This window comes from Manis pentadactyla, chromosome 8, assembly GCF_030020395.1.
Source record: "Manis pentadactyla isolate mManPen7 chromosome 8, mManPen7.hap1, whole genome shotgun sequence".
Classification (NCBI taxonomy): Eukaryota; Metazoa; Chordata; class Mammalia; order Pholidota; family Manidae; genus Manis; species Manis pentadactyla.
The window spans coordinates 96,339,484-96,358,519 of record NC_080026.1 but is presented as its reverse complement, the minus strand read 5'-3'; the positions used below and the strand labels follow the sequence as shown (position 1 = coordinate 96,358,519).

The 19,036-nt window shown below is 37.2% G+C and overlaps 1 long non-coding RNA gene across 3 annotated transcripts in view; it reads left to right on the top strand.

The window, feature by feature from the left end:
- Positions 1-19,036, top strand: part of LOC130684610 (uncharacterized) — a 92,699-nt gene that overhangs the window by 54,543 nt on the left and 19,120 nt on the right. Inside the window, exon 3 of one of the 3 annotated variants that reach the window (XR_008998949.1) lies at positions 1,396-1,536. The exons of the other annotated variants lie outside the window; for them this stretch is intronic. This is a non-coding gene — a long non-coding RNA (uncharacterized LOC130684610). Of the gene's footprint in view, positions 1-1,395; positions 1,537-19,036 lie in introns of those variants that run through there. 3 annotated transcript variants of the gene reach the window in all.

The window sequence follows — 19,036 nt, the reverse complement described above, 5'->3', positions numbered from 1 at the left end:
TGAATATAATGGATTTTACTTCCATTATGAGGTGACTGTTATATAATGTAGTTGACCTTAAGGTAGGGAGATTATCAGGGCAGGCCTGAACTATTCCCATTAGCCCCTTTAAAGCAGAAAGTTTTCTCCAGCTGGTCACAGAAAAGAAAGTAAAAAAATAGAAGGATTTGACAAGCTGTTGGTGCTTTCAAGATGCAGGAGGCCACTCGTCAAGGAATTCGGGCAAACTCCAGGAGCTGAGAGTATCCCCTAGCTGACAGATAGCAGGGAAACACGGACCTCCACAGCTGCAAGGAACTGAATACTTCCAACCGGAATGATCTTGGAAACATAACTGATTTCAACCCTGTGATGCTGAGTGGAGAACACAATCACGCCAGACAGGACTTCTAACATATACAATCCTGAGATAATAAATGGGTGGTAGGAGATCATTTGTTATATAACAATAATACAGTAATGAGCCTACCTTCAAAGCCCACTTCCAGTCCTTTCTCTATGTCTTCCCTCTACAAAGCGCTCACGTGAACTGTTTATACAAATGCTTTCTCCTTCATAGAACTTCTCAATTGTCCTTTTATTACATGACCATTTTACATTTCTCTCCTACCTACAGCAAGCTTCTAAATATCCCCCAATATCTGTTCTGCTCTTCCTCCATAGTAAAAAAACCCCAGATTTAAAGCTGGGCACTTAGTCACATGGTTCCAATTTGACACTTGACAAGTTACAAAGCTTCAGTTTTCTCAGCTCTAAAACAAAGATAATAATGTTTTCAATCTCCCTAAATACAAAGGACTTAGCACATAATAAGCACTCAAAAAATGTTACCAGAGCGAGAGAGGTCACTTCATAGCCTGCAGTAGACTAAGAGCCTCCATGAAACTATGTCAAAAATATTATTTAGTGAAGACCATGTGATCAAGTTCCAAACAAGAGATGATCACATGGGCTGAGGGTAAGAAAGAATTTATAGATGTGGAACTAAATCTAACCTCAAAAAAAGAATAATGTTTTGGTTAGGCAGGCAAAAGGGCAATAGTCCAGAATGAGTAAGGCCTGGAGGTAGGAGCAATAGTCCAGAATGAGCAAGGCCTGGAGGTAGGAGCATGTTCTAGAACAGTGATTAGATGACAAAAGTGCACCCTGACCCCTTCATCTGAGAGGACACATTCCAAGAACCCCAGTGGAGGCCTGAAACCAAGGATAACACCAAATCCTATATTTACTATGTTTTTTCCTATACACACATACCTGTGATAAGGTTTAACTTGTAAATTAGGCACAGTAAGAGATTAACAGTAATAACTACTAATAAAATAGAACAATTATAACAATATACTGTAATAAAAGTTATGTGAATGTGGTCTGTCTCTCTCTCTCAAAATATCTTAGTATAGAGTACTCACTCTTCTCCAGATGATGTGAGATGATGAAATGCCTACATGACGAGATGAAGTGAGGTGAACGACACAGGCATTGTGATATACAGCGATAGGTTACTATTGACCCTCTGACAGTAAGTCAAAAGGAAGACCGCTATTGAACTGAGGTAAGTGAAACCATGGATACAGGGAGACTACTGTAGTCAGACTGAAGTAAATGTTCACACAACTCAAAGATAAAGATGAAACGGTAAATTTCCACAGGATTATAACCTACACAAGTGAAGGACTGTTGACACTTGCCTGAGCTTGTGGCTAGCTCAACATTCTCTTTGCCATGTAATTATTTTGAAGGCCACTACTGATAGAGAACATTGTGAAATATGTAAAAATTTAGTATTTCTCAGTTTTAAAAATTGGGGAACAGTTTTTGACAGTGGCAATTATTTTACATAGTGCCCCATGATATGGGAAGCTTTAGATTTTTTTTAAGTCCATAACAATTCTCTGAGGTAGGGGAAAAACAAGAAGTACAGCTTTCTTTTTTACACAGATTAGGAAATTAAGACATAGTAGCAACTGTCAGTGTGAGTACAATTTATGAAAATTTCAGTCAAGAATAGAGCTGGATATAAAACTCAGTCTTCCACAAGTAGTGACTCTATAGCATCTTACTATGCTGATGGACAGTGACTGCAATGGGGTGGGGGTGGGGGACTTGATCATATGGGCGAACGTAGTAACCACAATGTCGCTCATGTGAAACCTTCATAAGATTGTATATGAATAATACCTTAATAAAAAAAATAACAAAAAGAAAAAAACTGAGTCTTCCATATTTAGTTGTGATGCTCGGTTTTACTGTATGTTTCTGTGCTCTCCTTCTGATCAGCTTTTGGACTTCTGTATATCAGTTATGTGTCTAAGGATTTACTTACACTTTCTCAATACAGTCCAGTGCCCACAGGGTGAATCTACAACGTACACACACACTGCAGTCCCTCAACTCAACACAGATGTACATTCTTTATCTAGACCACCTCACCATCCTCTTCCCCACACTTTCCCCACATCAGAACCACACAGTGGCTCAATCAATAGTTCTTCCTTCCCTTCCCCACATGCTGCAAGTACACCAAACCCCACCTCCACCCCACCCAAAACCACAACCACATCCCCCATCACTTTGAAAAAAATTTGGCTCTTCTCATTTTTTTTAGACCCCAGCGTTTTTGAGGTATAATTAACAGGACAAAACAAAACAAAAAAATACATGCATGCACATACACATATGCGCTCACACACACTTGATGTACAGCATGATGTTTTGATATGTATAACATTGTGCAATGATTACCACAATCAAGCTAATTAGTACATATATCACCTCATATAGTAAAAAAATTTTTTTGTATGTGTAGTGAGAATACCTAAGATCTACACTCTTAGAAAATTTCAAGATGCTATATAGTAGATCTCTAAAATTTACCTTATAACTAAAATTTTGAACCCTTTGACCAACACTCCCCATTTCTCTCACCCTGTGCCCACACAATCCCCTGTTAACTACCCTTCTTCTCTTTGTTTCTGTGAGTTTAACTTTTTTAGATTCCAGATGTAAGTGAGACCATGCAGTATTTATCTTTCTGTGTTGGGCTTATTTCACCTAGCGTAATGCCCTCCAGTTTCATCCATGTTTGCTGCAAATGGCAGAATTTCCTTCTTTATTCAGGTTAAAGAATATTCCTCCTCTGTATATGTATAACACATTTTCTTTATCCTTCAACATACACTTAGGTTGTTTCCATGTCTCAGCTATTACGAATCATGCTGCAATGGACATAGGAGTGCAGCTATCTCTTCAGGATCTTTGGATTTTATTTCCTTTGGATGTATACCCAGAGGCAGGACTGCATTTTCCACAGACAATATCCACGTGACCAATAAGTATTGAAAATGTGCTCAGAATCACTAATCATCAGAGAAATGCATATCAAAACCACACTGAGATATCACCTTACATCTGTTAGGATAGATATTATAAAAAAGTCAAAAAAACAGCAAGTCTTGACAAGTATGTGGGGGAAAGTGGATCCTGATACATTGTTGAGAATGTAAATTGGGACAGCCATTATGGAAAACAGTAGGGAGGTTCCTCAAAAAATTAAAAATTAACGACCATATGATCCTGCTCTTCTTTCTTTTTTTAAAAAAATTTTTATTAAGGTATTATTGATATACACTCTTATGAAGGTTTCACATGAAAAAACAATGTGGTTACTACATTTACCCATATTATCACGTCCCCATCCGTACCCCAATGCAGTCACTGTCCATCAGTGCAGCAAGATGCCACAGATCCACTATGTGCCTCCTCTGTGCTACACTGTTCTCCCCGTGACCCCCACACCATGTGTACTAAACATAATACCCCTCAATTCTCTTCTCCCTCTCTCCCTACCCTCCGTCCCACACCCCTCCCCTTTGGTAACCACCAGTTCCTTCTTGGAGTCTCTGAGTCTGCTGCTATTTTGTTCCTTCAGTTTTGCTTTGTTGTTATACTCCACAAATGAGGGAAATCATTTGGCACTTGTCTTTCTCTGCCTGGCTTATTTAACTGAGCATAATGTCCTCCAGCTCCATCCATGTTGTTGCAAACAGTAGGATTTATTTCTTTCTTATGGCCAAATAGTATTCCATTGTGTATATGCACCACCTCTTCTTTATCCATTCATCTACTGATGGACACTTAGGTTGCTTCCATATCTTGGCTATTGTAAAAAGTGCTGCAATAAACATAGGGGTGCATATGTCTTTTTGAATGTGAGAAGTTGTATTCTTTGGGTAAATTCCAAGGAGTGGGATTCCCGGGTCAAATGGTATTTCTGTTTTTAGTGTTTTGAGGAACCTCCATATTGCTTTCCACAATGGTTGAACTAGCTTACATTCCCACCACAGTGTAGGAGGGTTCCCCTTTCTCCACATCCTCTCCAACATTTGTTGTTCTTAGTCTTTTCGATGCTGGCCATCCTTACTGGTGTGAGGTGACATCTCATTGTGGTTTTAATTTGCATTTCCCTGATGATTAGTCATGTGGAGCATCTTTTCATGTGTCTGTTGACCATCTGAATTTCTTCTTTGGAGGATTGTCTCTTCATATCCTCTGCCCATTTGTTAATCGGGTTATTTGCTTTTTGGGTGTTGAGGCATGTTAAGTTATTTATATATTTTGGATGTTAACCCCTTGTTGGATATGTCATTTACAAATATATTCTCCCATACTGTAGAATGCCTTTTGTTCTGTTGATGGTGTCCTTTGACCTGCTCTTCTTTCTTGATCAATTTTTTTAAAATTCAATGTGGATTTAAATCATTTTCAGCTTTACAATTTTTCCAATGTTCTCACTTTTGTATTACGTTTCAACTTTCCACATTGTATGAAAAAGCTACAAAGAAGGCTATTAAATATCATACAAAATTCCAGCTCCCAGAGATAACTACTAATAATATTTTAATATATTCCCCTTCAGCCTTTTTCTATTCATATGTATTTTTATAGGTGTGTTCAATTTTTTTCCCATACAGATTTTTTCCTGAGATAATTTACATGCCATAAAATTCACCCTTTTAAAGCATAGTGTTCAATTTTTATTTCTGCTATTTTCACCTTAACATTATTATATCAAGAACATATGCCCATGACATTGAATATTCTTCAAAACTTGATTTTTATAGTCAAGTTATAGCCACATGACGTTTGAAGTATCAAGAATCATAATTGATCTCTGTATTATTGAACATTAAGATTGTTTCCAATTTTTCATTATTGTAAATAATGCTTTGAAAAATTACCCTGAGCTTTTATTTTTATAAGCATTTAATTGTTGTTTTAACACATTTATTACTTTATGACAAGAGGTAAACACCATTGGGTCCCTACTCAATGGGCATTCTCTCCTTCATCCTTCATTTATATTATCTAATATTTTGGACAGACCTATTAGTTATCTATTGTTACATATAAATTACTCCAAAACAATAACCCTTTATTCTCTCTGTCATGCTTTTTGTGGCTCAGGAATTTGGAAGTGGCTTGGCTGGGAGGTTCTAGGTTGCCGTCAGATGGTAGCTATGGCTGTGTCATACCTAAAGCTTCTTCAGTCACATGTCTGATGCCTGGATGGGGAAGACTCAAAGATATGAGGTCTTAAATAATGGAGACCTTCAAGCATTTCTTTCTATTTCTATGTGGTCCTTCCTGTGTCTCTCAAGCATGCCAGCTTCAATATAGCCAGGTTTATATAAGGCTCAGAACTCCAAAGACACATCTTCCAAGAGATCAAGGGCTAGACAGAAACTCTATCACCTTTTCCAACCTCACCTTGCAAGTCACAAATACAACTTCCCATTCGAGTCATACCTAGGCCAGCCCAGATTCCAGGAAGGAAACATAGCCCCCACTCCTTGATGGAGCAGTATCAATGTCACATTTAAGGAGAACATTTGGAAAATATAATGTGCCAGAGGAGGCAAATATGATCAGAGAAGGTGGGCCCCTCCCCAAACCTAAGGGATGAATCATGTCTTGTCTGAACCAAGTGTGGTAAAGCCACACTTTGCTGTTAGTATGAAAGACACTGCTAGTTGTCAACCCATAATTTATTTCTCCATCCTCCAATCAGAACCCAGATAAATAAACTAAATTACCTAGGCTCTCTTGCAAGTAGATAGCCAAGTGGTAGGTTCTGCCCAATGAAACTAAGCTAAGAGATCTAAGAAACCTTTCATTTTGAGGATGTAGATACTTGCCCCTTTCTGCTGCATGGGAACACAGCTCCAGGAGTAGTCCTTGATAGTCAGGAGCCAATCAATGCAGTCTACCCACCTGCTCATAGTAACTGGTTCAAGAATGAGCAAGTAATTCAGTTTGGTCCAACATGAGAAAAAGTGTCTCTCAGGTAAAGGAGCTACCAAAGACAAGCTTTCTTCCCACCAAGGTGCGATGTGAACACAAGAAGCATCTGCAGCCACTTTCTTTCATGACGGAAAAGTCTGGAGCTCTGAGGACCACCACAGGGAACTTGAGTTTGCAGGAGCACTGTGGGGATGGGGGAGAGAAATGTGTCTTCAGTAAAATTTTTATTTTGGACTCAATCCTCACCTAAACCAGACTGACGTCAGGATTTTTCAGTTGCTGTGTAGTTTAGTCAGGGTTCTCTTGAGAAACAGAAGCAGTAGGAACTGTAACTAGGAACCAAAGAGATTTATTATAAGGAATTGGCTCATGCCATTATGGAGGAGGGCAAGTTCCAAGATCTGCAGGGTGAACTGGCAATCTGAAGACCCAGGAGAGTGGTGGTTTAGTTCTAGTCCACGCCCAAAGGCCTGAGAATCAGGAGAGTTGATGGTGTAATTCCTGTCAAAGGCTGGCAGGCTCAAACCCCAAGAAGAGCCCATGTTTCAGTTCTAGTCTAAAAGCAGGAAAAAAGCCAATGGCCCAGTTGGAAGGTAGTCAGGCCGGCAGGAAAGAATTCTCTCTTACTCGGGAGAAGGTCACCCTTCTTTGTTCTATTCAGGTCTTCAAGAGATTGGATGAAGCCCACTAAAAATGGAGGAGAGCAATCTACTTTTCTTTTTAAGTCTGCCTATTTAAATGTTAATCTCATCCCAAAACAACCTCATACCCAGAATAAAGTGTGACCAAATATCTGGGCACCCCATGGCCCAGTCTATACACACAATTTCTAGACATAAAATTAATTTAAAGTACCCTGAGCAAATTAATCCCTCTTGTAGTTTAAGCTGGTTTTATTTGATTTCTCTTTCACTTGCAACCAAAAGAAACTACTACATGTCATACTGTGCCCAGAAGTGGAGAGAAGTGGTGAATAAGAAAGAGCTTCCAATCTAGCAACATGTATAGGAAGGCCGTTACTTTTTTTGAAAAATGTTATTAAAGCATAACATTCAGAAGACTACAGCCTAGTTGACATCTTGACTGCAACCTCAAGAGAACCACCCAGAAAAGCTGTTTCAGAATCCCTCACCTTCAAAAATGTATGTGAGATAACATTTTTGTTGTATTATGTCACTAAGATATTGGGTAATTGAGGAATAGATCTCTAACAAGCCCCTCCACCGAGGCATCTACTCATCTGATTTCTATCATCATCATAGATTAACTTTGATTGTTCTTGAAATTTATATGAATGCAATCATACAGTATTGCACTCTTCTGTGCCTGGCTTCTTCCACTCATTGTATCTGCAATTCGTCCATATGCTTACATATAGCAGTAGTCTATTCTTCATTATTGTTGTATGTATTTTGTTTGGTGAACATACCAAGATTTATCCTTTCTACTTCTGGTAGATGTTTGATTTATTTTCCAAATGATGGCTATATGAATAAAACTTATATGAATACTCATAATAGTTTTGGTTGAACACATATGCTCATTTTCTTGGAAGCCATTTTTTAAATGTAATATTTCTTGCCTCTTCTAACTTTTGCATGCTACTGCCTACTCTGCTTTACTTATTAGCTCATCCTACTATTCTTTCGAAAATGACTGCAAACTCAGTCACCTTTTAAACACTTTCAAACAATCTTTAATTTGTACATTTTAAGTTCTTCCAATGGTAAAGGAATAATCAGAGGACATTCTGTTTTCTCAGCTGTGCAGAAGATGAGTTCTTCATATCTCTCTCATTCCCTCGTGTTTTCTTAATCCAGCAAATGGAAATTCCAGGCTTGTAGATTTTTTTTTTCAATAAATGTTGGTTTCTTTATTCTAATAAGCTGTAAAGCACTTTACAATTTTAGTGATTAAACTTGCTGATTTTTTTTTGGTATAATTAATCTACAGTTACATGAGGAACATTATGTTTACTAGACTCCCCCCATCACCAAGTCCCCCCCACAAACCCCATTACAGTCACTGTCCATCAGCATAGTAAGATGCTGTAAAATCACTACTTGTCTTCTCTGTGTTGCACAGCCCTCCCTGTGCCCCCCCACAACATTATACATGCTAATCGTAATGGCCCCTTTCTTTCCCCCCCTCCTTCCACCCATCCTCCCCAGTCCCTTTCCCTTTGGTAACTGTTAGTCCATTCTTGGGTTCTGTGTTTCTGCTGTTGTTTTGTTCCTTCAGTTTTTTCTTTGTTCTTATACTCCACAGATGAGTGAAATCATTTGGTATTTGTGTTTCTCTGCCTGGCTTATTTCACTGAGCATAATACCCTCTAGCTCCATCCATGTTGCTGCAAATGGTAGGATTTGCCCTCTTCTTATGGCTGAGTAGTATTCCATTGTGCATATGTACCACATCTTCTTTATCCATTCATCTACCGATAGACATTTAGGTTGCTTCCAATTCTTGGCTATTGTAAATAGTGCTGCGATAAACATAGAGGTGCATCTGTCTTTTTCAAATTGGGCTGCTGCATTCTTAGGGTAAATTCCTAGAAGTGGGATTCCTGGGTCAAATGGTATTTCTATTTTGAGCTTTTTGAGGAACCTCCATATTGCTTTCCACAGTGGTTGAACTAGTTTACATTCCCACCAGCAGTGTAGGAGGGTTCCCATTTCTCCACAAACTCACCAACATTTGTTGTTGTTTGTCTTTTGGATGGTGGCGATCCTTACTGGTGTGAGGGGATATCTCATTGTGGTTTTAATTTGCATTTCTCTGATGATTAGCGATGTGGAGCATCTTTTCATGTGCCTGTTGGCCATCTGAATTTCTTCTTTGGAGAAGTGTCTGTTCAGCTCCTCTGCCCATTTTTTAATTGGATTTTTTGCTTTTTGTTTGTTGAAATGCATGAGCTCTATATATTTTGGATGTCAACCCTTTATCAGATCTGTCATTTATGAATATATTCTCCCGTACCGTATGATGCCTTTTTGTTCTGCTGATGGTGTCCTTTGCTGTACAGAAGCTTTTCAGCTTGATATAGTCCCACTTGTTCATTTTTGCTTTTGTTTCCCTTGCCCAGGGAGCTATGTTCATGAAGAAGTCACTCGTGTTTATGTCCAAGAGATTTTTGCCTATGTTTTCCTCCAAGAGTTTTATGGTTTCATGACTTAGCCTTGTAGATTTTTATGTGCAGAGAATTTCCAGATCCCAGATTAACCTTAGCGAGTAAAGCTACTACACAACAAAATTGCTGAATGGCTAATTTTTTGCATATGCTGTCAGTTCTTAAACTCCTTGGTCTCAGGACCTCTATGCACTCCTAAAAATTATTGAAATCTCCAAATTTCTTTCATTTATCTGCTTTTATATATCAATATTCATACTTTAAGGAAATTGATAAAACTTTTACATATTTATTAATTCATGTAATAAGATAAATAACATACTTTTATGAAAAATAGTGTGGATCCCCTGAAATATCTTAAAGACTCAAAGCACTCCCTAGACTACACTTGGAGAACCTGATGAGTTCCTTGCCCCTTTCAAACCATTTTGTAGCAATCGTCTCTTATTTTGACTTTCCAGCATCACATCCATCATTGTTTAGTGACAAAGCCCTTCTTCCCTAAAGAGAAGATATTCAAGATTGTTCACATGAGGCTGACTACATCCCTTTTTCCACTCAGTAATAAGCTTGTGACCCATGATTGGCTAGAGATTCTTGGGAACTCTCAGGCTGAACTATTAGAAAGTTCTTTCTCTCTCTCTCTCTCTCTCTTTCTCTCTCTCTCTCTCTCTCTCTCTCTCTCTCTCTCTCTCTCTTCCCTTCTACTCCCAGATTGTGAATTGTGGCCTGACAACAGCTTTCTTCCCTATCAAGTGGAGAGAATTCTTCTAAGAGATGGAGGAACCCAATCGCTGATGATATCATTTGAATCATCGGAGCAAAGCTGTGACTAAGAAATCTCTCCTCTCTCTTCTCCATTGTGTTAGTTTGCTTTCTGTCACTGGCAGCTGAAGGAAATGGGTTTCTGTCACTGCAACTGAGGAGCCTTATGTACACATCAATAACATTTGCACATCAGTTAATCTTCAATATTTAAGTGTAACATGGGAATTTCAGGCATTGTGGTAGGACAATAGGCAAAATATTTAGGGCATGGAGTCTTCTAGACATTTAGGTCTATAGTTCTAAAATTTGCCTACACCTGAGAATCAACTAAGGGAGCTTTTCCAAAATACAAATTTCTAGACCCTGTTCAGAATGCTCTGACTCAGTAGGTCTGTGATGGGGCCAAAGAATCTGTGTTAAGTAAGGCCTCTTGGTGATCCTGACACAATCAGTCCAAGATCTGGCATTCAGTAAACATTAATCTAGGAAGCATCCCATTCCATCTGTAAGAACAATACTTGCTCTAGTGTGTATTTCTATGCCTCAATAAAGAAAACTCCTTGGATAGTATAGGAATATCATGATTTTCAGAAATTCACCTAAGAGAAATCCTGAAATTTATGAATTCAGTAAAATCTTCACACAAAGCATAGCACCTATGTACTTCCCAGCCCCCTTCAGCCAACATCAGTTGAGGGCTTCTTAGAATCTTCTTTAAATTTCTATCATGTTTACATCTTTGCCAACTAAAATGTTAACATGTGTATGTGTCACACAGCCCTACTCCCACAGTATCTGGTAACTCAGCGTTTTGCCAACCTCAGCAGACATCATTCAAATGTGCTAAAAGCTACTAAACGAGGACATCAACTTGAGCAGTATTAAGCTGGGTACCAAAGCAAAATCTATGAAACTCAGGCACAACTTTCTAACTAACTGATCATTGTCATATTTTCTCTGATCTAAAGTTGTCAGGTAGATTCTGAGAGAAACTCTTCAAGTTCTCATCCTCAGAAATATTTGGAAATGGTGTTTCCAAATAAGGATTTTGTATATAATAATTATAAAGGTTTTGTTTTATGTTCCTTCAATAAAATGTATTGTTTGTTTTTTCAAATAGAGAGGCCCCTATTTCATTAAATGTATTTCCAGGTAGTCATAGTTTGTTGGTAACTGGAATTTTTTTTTTAATTACCCTTTCCAGTAAGTTATTTATAGTTTAAAGGAAAGGTATTTTTAAATTTCTCGATAAATTCTCTTTTGAACTATAAATAATTTTTATTTTTTGGTAGAGTCTCTTGCTATCTGGACCAGATAGAAACTCTGGAACCTGAAGAGAACAGAGGAGCCAAGGCCCCACTGGGGCAACTTAGAGAAAGGAGGTGGAAACCTTTGCCCCTTCAAAGTGCCTCCCAGCCCTTGCCTGATCCACCTGCAGGCCCGTGTCAACCCTGGCAAGGACCAGGAGAGAGCTAATTCCCCTGCTGCTTGCTCTCTTTTCTTTGTTGGACCCAACAACCCTCCCATTTCTTTTTTACTTTTCTACACTTTGCTGCATCTGAGGTTAATTGACCCATTTTACATATAGTAGGCTACTAGTAGTTAAGTTTTAGGGGAGCCAAAAGTCATACCCAGATTTTCCACTGCATGGGGACTGGCATGCTAGCATTGTTCAAGTGTCAACTATTATAGTTTGGGGTATTGTGTATAATTATATTACTAACTTTTCTAAGAGAGCTCTTGTATTCGCTCCAGTGTGTGACCTATACAAACTTTGCTTTTAAAAAAGAGGTTTTGTTTTTATATTATTACATATTCTAAAGATACTTATCATCAGTGCATTTTTTAGAACCCCCAATCTGGTAATTATTAATGGAAGTCAATGAAAGAATGCAAGCCATATAGCAGCAAAATTCCTAAAACACAATTTATTCTAAGCAATGAGGAGTTGCAATATTTTTTACATGCTCAAGAGTGATTGCTTTAGAAATCAGAATGGAGTCATAGATACAGTGACCCTGGAGCATGGTATTTTATAGTATGACAGAGAACCTTGGAAAGGTAATAAGAAGTAATTAACATTAACTACAGGCCTATTGTGAAGCAAACATTTTACCTACGTAACCCAAATGCTTGAGCTTCATGAGCCTAAGACTACAAATTTCAGCCATGTATTCATTAATACTAAATCAAATTCTCAAAAGTCATTCCTCTAATTGTCAAAAGTCACCTCTTCAGAATGATCTGGTGGGAGGCGGCTGTCTATTAAGGAATCAGGAATAGGTCTGTAAGATTCTGCTGCTCCAGCCGCCTCACCTCTGGCATCTCTCACAGTCCCTGACAAGATCACCACTGCAGGGTCACCTCTGCCCCTCACTGGTTCCCTCTATGTTTACCCACAGTCTGCGTCAGGGAAGGAGTGCTGCTTTCCCCTTAGCTACTCTATCCCACATTAGGAATCCAATGAACTTAAACAAAAAAGCCATTCAGAGCACTCAGACTAACACACTTAGCATCAATACATTCTGGAATGTTCAGTCTTAAAAACTATCATATGAAAGGCAGCAGTAGCACAGAGCTGTCACTGTGTACCATCTCCTAGAATGTAAACTGAAGTTCATGCCTGCAGTCCCTCCTACAGTCCTCAGGGTTCCCTCATAAAAAAACAACTGGAGATATCAGAATCACACACACACACACACACACACACACACAAAACCTTTCCCTTAGCTCAGTTCCCACCACTGAAAAAAAAAAACTGGAAAAAAAATTACATGCCTCTCCAAAAGTGAGCAATAATTTATAGGCATAGGGCAACCTAGATTCATAGAGGAAAGAACAAGTCTCTTTGAGGTCACTAAAAGCTATATCCAATTTACATTATTAAGCCCATAATTTCTTGATTAAAAATCACTATATTTTAGTTCCTTTACTGTATTCAATTTTTCTCCCAAGAACTGTGGGTGGATACTTTGTATTTATTTGCATAATTTAAAAACAGAGTGATGGCTTTTCCAGAAGAGAAGGCAATCAAGTCTCAATGTAACTCCAAATCTTTACTTCTTAGCAAAAAGAAACTTCTTGTAACTTTTAAGTAAGTTTTTATTCCCCTTTAAAAATATCAAGACCCAATTTCTATCAAGACAATCCACTGTACATGCATTGTCTCATTTAATCCTAAAGGCAATCATGTCTTTCATTCAACTCCATTTTACAGAAGAGGAACTGCATTTCAAAGACATTAGGAAATTTACCCAAGGTTGCTCCACTAAGTCTTAGAGACAGAAATTAGACCCAGTTCCTTCGAGCTCACAATCTCAAGATTTTCTACTGCTTTCAGAGATGCTGCAGAAAATCTAGTTTTCCAAAATCTTTGTTAATGATAATATAGGGAGCTTTAAGCAAATTTGCATGTCTTTTTTGTTACTTAAGAAAATGAATGGTCTGTGAACTGCTTGGTCAAAATAGTTGAATATACATAAATGTTTGCTATATATGTTGCTTAAGTTTCTGACACATTTTAAAAAAAAGAACCTTTTCTCTTCTTCCCTTTGCTGAGGCTGAGCTTTCCACTGGTAAATAGAAAGAGGTGGAGGTCGGCATGTCCAGGGGTAAGCAAATAAATAAATACAGATTTCTCACTGTCAGAGAAATTATGGAAACTAGGAAGTCTAGAATATACCCTGGAGGGTTGCATAAGAATTTGAGGTATCAGCATCATGGTCTGATTAGATAGACAGATACAGTTATATGTGAGTATGTATGTGTGTTCTAGTTCTCTTCACTGAGAGGATCTAAAAGGAATGGCATTCCTATAACAGAGCACATTTAGATCTTGTTTCTAGATACCATTTATCTGCTAAAAGAAACCAGGTCTCCTTGACAAAATGACTGACTCCAGGACTGGGACAGGGAAAATATAAGATGTGTTTGCAACATTTTATAACACCAGAAAGAACAGAAGTGCTCAAAAACTGATGAGGACATGTCTATAAAACACAGTAACCAGCTTGAAGGGGTTCCTGTTGGTCAAGTCTGGGACCATTTGAATGTCAAAATAAATCAATAATAACAGATTAACCCTGTGAGTAAAAGAGAATCCTGAGTCCCTACTGATATTAGCTAGTTAATCAGTTAACTGGGGAGAAAGGAAAACTATCCTGTCTAATAAATCTAAAAAGAATGATAGGATATGAAATCCCCATTTGGTAATCATTAGAGTAATAATTTATTCAGGTAAAATCATTAATTGATGCTAACACTGGTGAAAACAATAAAAAACAAGATATTAAACAAGAAAATCAATAATCAAAGATTCTTGCTACAAAATAATTATTACATTACAATGGAGAAGCTGGCAGACACCATCTTAACTAAGTGATAAAAGTTAACATCACCATTAATAGAACAAATCAACATCATGTGCCTCCTCATATGATTCCTGGAGAGCACAGCATCACTTCTGTGATATTCCTGCCAAAATGCATATTATAAAGAAATATCAGACAAACACCCATAAATGTGGGACAGTCTCAAAAGTAATTATCTTGGGCTTTTCAAAACTATCAAGATCATGAAAGATAACTAAGCAACTGAGAAACTCTTCCGTATTGAAGAAGGCTAAAGAGCCATAACAGCTAAATGTAACACGTGATCCTAGATTGACTCCTGGACCTGTAAGGGACATTATTGAGACAATAGGTGAGATTTGAGTAGGGCCCATAGATTGGATGATATTACTGGATCAGTGTTACTTTCCTGATTTTGGTTGTATTCAAGAAATACAAAGTGAAATATTAAAGTCTAATGGGGCATCGTGTCTGCAACCTATTCTCGAATGATTCAGAAATAGTAAGTGGAGGATCAAGGTAAGGAGTATATGGAAGCTCATTGTATGGTTTTGCAACTTATTTTTTTGGTAAATTTAAATTATTTCCAAATGAAAAGTTTTAAAAATGAAAAACTAGGGCAATTTATTCCCCAAAGAGCTTTAAGAATACCAAAGCCCCCAAACACCTGAGGGACTGGAGGATTTAAGGAGAATAAAAATAAAAATATTAATTTCAGTTACTTATGGCTTCAAAATAGAGCTCTCCAAGATTCAGTGGCTTCATTGTATTATCTGTCGTAACTCCGTCGGTGGATCGGCTTCCCTGGGCAGTTCTGCTCCATGTGATGTTAGATGGGGCTGTAGTCATCTGGGGGTTCCATTAAGCTGGGACATCCAAGGTGCACCCGCACATGTCTGGTGCGTTGGTGAAGATGGTTGGAAGGCTGGGCTCAGACGGGCTGCTGGGATGGCTGGGCCCCTTTCTCCGTGATGTCTCAGGGTGTCCCTTTCTACATGGCCTCTTCTAAGTCACTGCTCCACGTGGTATCTCCAGCAGGGCCGGACTTCTTACATGATAGTTCAAGACTCTTTAAAAGAGCAACAGGAGAAATTGCCCAGTATTCTTAAGGCATAGGTCTAAAACAGGCCCAAAGTCACTTTCCCTGTATTCTATTGGTTAAAATGAAACAAAACAAAACAAAAAAGCAGGGAAATGTTCAAACTACAACAGGCACGTAAGCTTTCATGTACACATCATCTAGCTTCAAAAGTTCATATGACATTTTAAATCTGATTTAAAGTATTAATCATTTAAAAAAATGAGTCACAGGGTCGATCCAGATTCTATGTGGGAGGAACTACACAAAAGCATGAATTCAAAAGGTTATAACAGAAGCTGTCTTTGGAGCTTAGCTACAGTGCCATCATAGCTGATTTACCTGTCTCCTTGCCAGAAATTGTTCTGTTTTAAAATCACGTTAAATAAGTAGTCTTTAAAAGCCAAATGTGAACCAAAGCAAAATAGATTAATGCTAGAGACTCTGTATAAGTCATCTCTTCTTCCTTCTATCTGACCAGTACATAGCTTTGTGGTTGTTTCTTGTGGTTTTTAAAAATCTGCTTTCTCTTCTCATTATAACCTTGTTATATCTGAGCAGCAAACCACCTTGATTTATGAAGGTGTTATTGACTATACCATTATAATTCTTTAGATTTTAAGGACAAGTTGAACTACCTAAATGGATTTTGATCATAATGTTCTTTCACTATCATGAATTGACATTTTAGCAGCTTTATTGGGATATAATTTAAATACAATAAAATTTTATACATTTGAAGTATACAGTTCAATGGTTTTTAGTATGTATACAGAGTTGTGTAACCACCACCATGATCAATTTTAGAATATTTTCATCACCCCAAAGAAAAACATGCTACCCTCTTTCAGTCACTTCCCATTCCACCATCCCCAACCTCAATCCTAGGCACTACTAATCTACTTTCTGTCTCTATTGATTTTCCTATTCTGGACAATCTACATAAATTTAGTGATACAATATGTGGTCCTTTGTGACTGGATTTTTTTAATTGGCATTTTTTCAAGGTTATCCATGTTGTAGCTTGTATCAGCACTTCACTCCTTTTTATTGCTGAATAATGCCCCATTGCTTGGGTATACCACATTTTGTTTATCAATCAGCTGTTCATGGGCATTTGGATTGTTTCCACTTTTTGGCTACTATGAATAATGCTGCTGTGAACATTCATGTACACATTTTTGTGAGAACATGTGTTTTCATTTCTCTTGATTCGATATCTGAATCAATCTGAGTATTTTAAAATATTTTATAATGTATTAATTTTATATATTTAATAAATTAATAAAGTTAATTAAAATTTATTGTATTTAATTACAGTTATATATTTAATTAATTTTATATATTTTATGATATATCTGTATCCATTGATATTTTTATGAGAAAGCTTAATTATTATTTTCTAGTTATTAAACTTTATCTTTCTAATATATAGTGAACTGCAAATAACAGTTAATTTGGGGGAAGAAGATTAGAGAAGTTGATGGGAACTTTATTCAAAGTATAAAGGAACTTAAGAGCTTAATGTTGAAGTGGAACTGCAAGGTTTAAAATTCTGAATCTACCATTTATGAGATTTGTGATCTTAGGCAAGTAACCTCTTGACTTCAGTTTCCTCATCTGCAAATCCTGATATGATTTTTGTGAAAGTTAAATCAGTTACCTTTAAACCTAGGGTTGGACGCATTGTAAGTATGTATTAATATTGTTAGTAATTATCATTATCAATTTATATACTGCTGCCTTTTTACATTTTAATAAAGAATGGGCATTGCTTTTGAAATTTTAAAAACAATATAAAAATGTGCAATGTCAATGTTAATTTTGCATGTTTACTAATTTAAATGCATTCTTACATGATCAAATCATGCTTTAAACTGGAAAATAGAGATTTAACCCTGCTTCCTTGGGGTCTGTGTTGTAGATTAACTAAGGAAATGGAGACTGCTGACTTAAAGTCTGCATTGTGCTTTAGTTGTTCTTTTCTGTTTTATAAATCAAGGAGGGAGAATTTCCTAGCCAAAAAAGTTCCTGAAGCTGTTACGCCATTTTTACCAAAATTGATCCTGAAACAAATACAAACAATATTAAATTTCCTAGACTACAAAGAGTTACTTTTATTATTCCACTGATCATTTGGATCTTTGAAGCAAAGCCATTCTAACTAAATTTCTTTTTGATGCCTAAGGCTTTTTGTTTATGTGGAAAAGAACTCCATTAATAATCTAGCATCTTACCGAAGATCCTGTCTCATCTCCCTATAGCTGATGTGAGTATTCCACTTTAATTCATTACCTGTGGAATTAGTAATTATATGATTTCTCTAGTGACTCCAATCCTAAATAATCATATCCCTCTAACAAGTCTTGTTCTATTTATAGGGCTTAAAGAGAAATTAAATTTTTAAGAGAAAACAGCAGCAATATTAGAAATAACTGTCAAAATGTACTGTAGAAACCATTTTCTGGCCTGTTTTCTACTGCTTTATTCATGCTCTGACCAGAAGAACAGGAGCACAGAATGAGAAGTTTGTGAGGGCCTCATCCTGGTTCCTCCCACCAAGCTTGGACTCAACTAGTGGCTGTTCGCTAGTATCTCCAAACAGAATACCAGGGCTATTTTTCAAACCCCAGGAGACCTGTAGCTTTTTAACCCACCAACCTGTAAGTACCTGCAAGTTAACAAATATTGTGCTTAAGGATATCTTTGTGTATGTAATAGCTTTATTGAGATATAACTTATATACTGTGCAATTCGCCCATTTAAAATGTATAGTTCAATGGTTTTAAGTATATTCACAGAGCTGTGCAACCATCACCACAATTTTAGGACATTTTCATCACCGCAAATTGAAACCCCACACCCTTTTCTTCCCCAGCCCTAGTTGACCACTAATCTATTCTCTGTCTCTATGAATTTTCCTATTTTAGAAATTTCATATAAATGGCATCATTTAATACGTGACCTTTTGTGTCAGACTTCTTGCATTTAACATAATGCTTTCAGGGTTCATCCATGTTGTTCCCTTTCATGGCTGAGTAATTGCTCACAGTATGTATGTACCACATTTTGTTTATCCATTCATCAGCTGATGGATATTTGGATTGTTTCTGCTTAACTACTGTGAGTAATGCTGTTATGAACACCCATGTGCAAGTTTTGTGTAAACATATGTTTTCATTTCTCTTGGGTATATACCTAGGAGTGGAATTGCTGGGTAATATGGCAGCTCTACGTTTAACTTTTGAGAAACTGCCAGACGGTTTTCCAAAGGGACTGCACAATTTTACATTAAGACTATCTTTTTTTTTTTTTAATTTTTTTTTTTAATTGAAGGGTAGTCGACACACAGTATTACATTAGTTTCAGGTGTACAACACAGTGATTCAACATTTATATACATGATAATTC